General features: G+C 39.0%; 1 pseudogene; it reads right to left on the reverse strand.

Annotated features, from left to right (window-relative positions):
• Positions 1 to 996: 996 nt before the first annotated feature.
• Positions 997 to 1357, reverse strand: LOC131277009 (cyclin-dependent kinase 2-associated protein 1 pseudogene; annotated as a pseudogene).
• Positions 1358 to 4957: the final 3600 nt, after the last annotated feature.

The raw sequence follows: 4957 nt of genomic DNA on the forward strand, positions 1-4957 counted from the left end.
TTGATTGGTTATATAAAACCAATATATACAACCAGTCTTGTATATATCCAGTTTTGGCCCTGTCTTATTACAGTTTTCTTGCATAAAGAAGAGTTTATAGTCACCAAATTATAAGTTGTGAAAATGTAGTTAAAGCTTCAAATAAAGTGTCCCAATGCCAAATACATTTAACTTACTAATCTGTAACAAGGGCTGACTAATTTTTAACAGGATACCAAATCTTTTTATTAAACATTTACCTCTTTTTTTGGCCAGTGATCACTTTTGCCTGAATGGAACACTATTTTAGGTCCATCTTTTTTTTTTTTTTTAATGAATATAAGCTTTATTACATCAAGTAATAAATACATACAAAGATGCAAATAGTTTCAGTCATTTTTTCCCAGACATTTTGATCAACTTACAGGAAACACAAAACTGAAAGCTACACAGTCTCAGTATGAAAATTTTGGGGGATCCTTGTTCGGTATGATAGATTGCTCTTCTGTATTTATAACTTGTGCACTTTTTATTTGACTTCAAAGCACTAATAGTCATGCAAATGCTTAAGCAAAAAGTTATATTAAGCAGAATCTACACTGTATTGCCAAACTGGGACTGGCTACTAAGAAAAGCATGCTGTCAGTATTTGCTAAAAACAGAATTCTTAGAGTTGTATTAGCTTATGAAAATAACAACTTAGGTAACATAAATATATTCAAGAGAAGATTAAAGTGAGATACTGGTATCTTGGAGGCAAACTATAGTTTGATGTAAGATAGGTAACTTTTCCATGTATTATTTTTTTAATCAATGCTTAAAAAAATACCCGGGTACTTCCTAACTACTTAAAACACAAATCCTAATCAACTGCAAAATTTTTTCTCAATCTTAGTCGGTAGGTTCAGAGCCTAATGAACCATGAAAACAAACTGTTAACATTTTGAAAACAAAAGAGTTAACATCTGAACAGGTAGATGAACTGTAACTTCTCATCTTGTAAAGATGGAAAGCCTTCAAAGCTAACGAGGTGGCTAGGATCTGGCATTCTGTTCTGTTTTGGCCAAGCACTCCCGAACCAGTCCTCTAGCATGAATGATGCCTCGTTTCAATCTCTTCATGGCGCTCTTGCTCCCTGCGTAGGTGGGTCTGATCTCTTTCCCCAGCTCTTTGATGATGGCCAGCAGCTCAGCATATTTGCTTTGGGGCACCTGGCTCTTCCCAGTTCCCTGGGTGTAGCCAAGGGATGGCTGCCATAGTCACTCAGCAGCTGGTGGTACTGCAAGGATGTTGCCATGTTGGTAGGAGAGTGGACACTTCCAGCCACGTTGAGGGAGGCGGCGGGCATGTGCGCATTCAAGTTCAGTTTGTAAGGCATCCCCGCGGGCGGCGGGGCGCAGGGTGTGCGGGGCCGGGCCCGCGGTGGTGGCTGTGGCAGCAGTGAGGTGGTGAGGGGGCACTGTGCCCGTGGCCCCTGCACCCGTCCGTGCGCCCGCCAGGCTCCCGCGCACTTTTTGTTGGCGGCGGCTCGGGCCGCACCGGCAAATATCTAGGTCTGTCTTTATCATCTAGATATTGGCAAACCCAGCAATCAGTTAAATTTATAATGCTAGAAACCCTATAAATAACTGGAGTTGAGCTAGATCTAACCTTAGAGAAGTAGCAGTGATTAATAGTGATATAGCCTGTGCATAAATTCAAAATTGTTTCCCAGTGTACCTGGTCCCCAAAATAGCCAAATAAGTAATATAGGCCCTACAGTCTCTGAATGATCAGATACGATGTGAGACTAAATGTGTATTTAGGGTTGCCTCCAGATGAGATATGGAAGATATGCTAATCCAAGCTGCCTTGGATGTGGAGAATATGTAACTCGCCTGGAGGAAATAACCTATCTGATACTAAGATCAAACACTGAAGAACCTAACCAGAGGTCTGTTTGCCATCACTGTTAGTCTCCCTAATCCTATATCCTCTGTATAAAAGGGTCTGAAAAAAGCTATTCGGGCCTCGGTTTTTATTAGGACAAGAGTCCACCGAGCCCAGCCGGTTGAAATAAACCAACTTCCTTCTCGGTACTCTCGTGTCCTGGTCTTCAATACCTCACACACCTGATTTCTCTACAACAATAGCATTGCTTTTTAAATTTTTAAAATCACTTAATAAGTTGTTTCTTTGTAAATCAATCAATAATATTTTATACCATGCTTTAAAATTTAGGTAATCAAGACCACATTAATAATCCATAGGCATTTAGAATGAGATTCCATTTGCTCAGTTTTGCATTGTAAGCAGCATAATCACTGCAAAGATATACTCTGAATGTATATTTAATTATCTCATTTATACTAACTCTTCTAAGAAAGGATGTATTCTGTTTAGCTCTAGCTGGAGGTATCAAATTAAAAATTAATTAAGCTTTACTGTATTTGAGAATAGCTTTGGCTTAATTACCAATACCTTCAGCCATTTGTTTTATATTTACATACGTATACATGGGTAAGTCATATGTGGATGTGTTTATTGTTTTTATGAAGTCTATCTATAACAATCTACTGCTAATAACAGACACACTATTGACCCGACCCGCGGATCAGTAGAACCAAGACCTGAGGGAGGGATTGGGAATGAAAAGGGACAAGAGACACAAAGAATGGAGACAAGACAGGATTCTGATCAAGTCTTGTTTATTGAGGGTCAATCAGGGGTATTTATAGCCAGGGATGAATGAGGTGGTACATACTGATGACAACACATGTGTCAGTAAATGATTGATTAACTAGATTTTGATTCTCATGCCACACGCATGTGCAGATGGTTATTTGGCAACGTCAGCGGAAAGACTTTCCTGCTCTTTAGGGAGTGCCCAATTGGAGCCTGGGGGGAGTGGTGTAAGAATAGAAACTTAATTGCTTCAGCGAGGGTGGGGAAATGGAAACTTAACCGGGTTAGTATCTAAAAATAGCGCTTAGCAACAAGATGGCCAATACAACACCTGTGCCAGAGGCAGCTTCCCCCACACTATGTTGCTGTTTAAAATTGGCCCTCAGTTCTGTTCTAAACTCATAGTTCAGTTTATTTTATTGCCCTCAACTTGTCATAACCAGAAGCAAAACACTGGAACTTTAAATTAAAACTCAACTCCACTTATCTAAAGGTTTGTTTATTCATACTATTTTGCTGAAGGACTCATACATATATATAAATCAATAAGTTAATCTGTGCAGTTTGACAGCAATATTAGAATCCCATGACCCTGTAATTAATTCTTGAAGGAAGTGATGTATATTTTCTGGATAATTTAGAGAAATGTTGACCTTTCCAGCTATTTTTTAAAAAATGAACAGTTCTTCCTTTTAACTAATTTATGAATTAATCCTTCTGAATTCACTTGTTTCTGAAACTGGTCTTAAGTAAAGTTCTGATGTCTAGGCAATTAATAGAGACTGTGTAATCCTGTCTAAGAAGACACTTCAAAGTGAATTAAACTGTTTTTCACTTGAGAGAAACAAACAATTCCCACCAAATCCTGAAAATGTATGTCACATTGGACCTCCCAGGACAACTCCGCATTTTACTGCAGAGCTTTAAAAAAGTTGTATTGGCTCTTCTGAAAGACTCTCAATGGACAATATCATCACCACCTATACCTGGAGAACAAGTGGTACATTTTTTACTTCAGTGGCAGAGAATATAACTACCAATTTCTATTTATCTGTAAAAAATATCTTTCAAAGATTTTTTTCTCTGCCCTTCCTGTCCCCCGCCCCCAGTCATTTGTTCTCTGTGTCCATTTGCTGTGTTCTTGTTTTTGTCGGCTTCTGTTGTCAGTGGCTTGGGAATCTGTGTCTCTTTTTGTTGCATCATCTTGCTGCATCAGCTCTCCATGTGTGTGGTGCCATCCCTGGGCAGGCTGCACGTTCTTTCATGCTGGGCAGCTCTCCTTATGGGGCACACTCCTTGCACATGGGGCTCCCCTACACAGGGGACACTCCTGTGTGGCACGGCACTCCTTGTGCACATCAGCACTGCACGTGGGCCAGCTCCACACAGGTCAAGGAGGTCCGGGGTTTGAACTGTGGACCTTCCATGTGGTAGACAGACACCCTAGCCACTGGGCCAAGTCTGCTTCCCTGTAAAGAATATTTTAAGAGACTCTGAAAGAGCAGAGTAAGGATGAGAAGATTTAAGAGTATCTAAAATTTAAATAATAAATCTCTCTCACAAAATTTATCTCCTTAAAAGAAATGTACTAAATAATGTATATGTGAATACCCTACTTATATTTTGAAAAATCAGTTATTTTTATTTAAGTGAAGGTAGAAATGAATTAAAATATGAAGGATAGAGTTAAAAAACCAACTATATAACCAATTCAAATTACATTAAAACCCAAACATGAACTATAAACAGAAGTGAAATTTTCTTAAAATTAAGTGAATATTCACTAAACCCATCCCCTCCCCTAGTAGGTAAATTATATTAAGGAGAAGAATTCTACATGAACTGAGATACTTTTAAGCTTCAATATGTATGAAAACATAAAAATAAATTTAATGTTGCCAAAATAACCAGCTATATAGCCAATTCAAATTACATTAAAACCCAAATATGAACTATAAAGAGAAGTGAAATTTTCCTAAAATGAAATGAATATTCACTAAACCATATCCCCTCCCCAAGTGTAGTGGAGAAATTTGGATAGGCGCGGTTTCGAAGGCCAGGACACGAGAGAATACCGAGAAGGAAGTTGGTTTATTTCGACCGGCCGGGCTCGGCGGACTCTTGTCCTAATAAAAACCGAGCCCCGAACAGCCTTTTCCAGACCCTTTTATACAGAGGATATAGGATTAGGAAGACTAACAGTGATGGTAAACAGACCTTTGGTTAGGTTCTTCAGATCTTAGTATCAGATAGGTTATTTCCTCCAGGTGAGTTACATATTCTCCACATCCAAGCCAGTTTGGATTAGCATAGC

This window comes from Dasypus novemcinctus, chromosome 31, assembly GCF_030445035.2.
Source record: "Dasypus novemcinctus isolate mDasNov1 chromosome 31, mDasNov1.1.hap2, whole genome shotgun sequence".
NCBI classification, from domain to species: domain Eukaryota; kingdom Metazoa; phylum Chordata; class Mammalia; order Cingulata; family Dasypodidae; genus Dasypus; species Dasypus novemcinctus.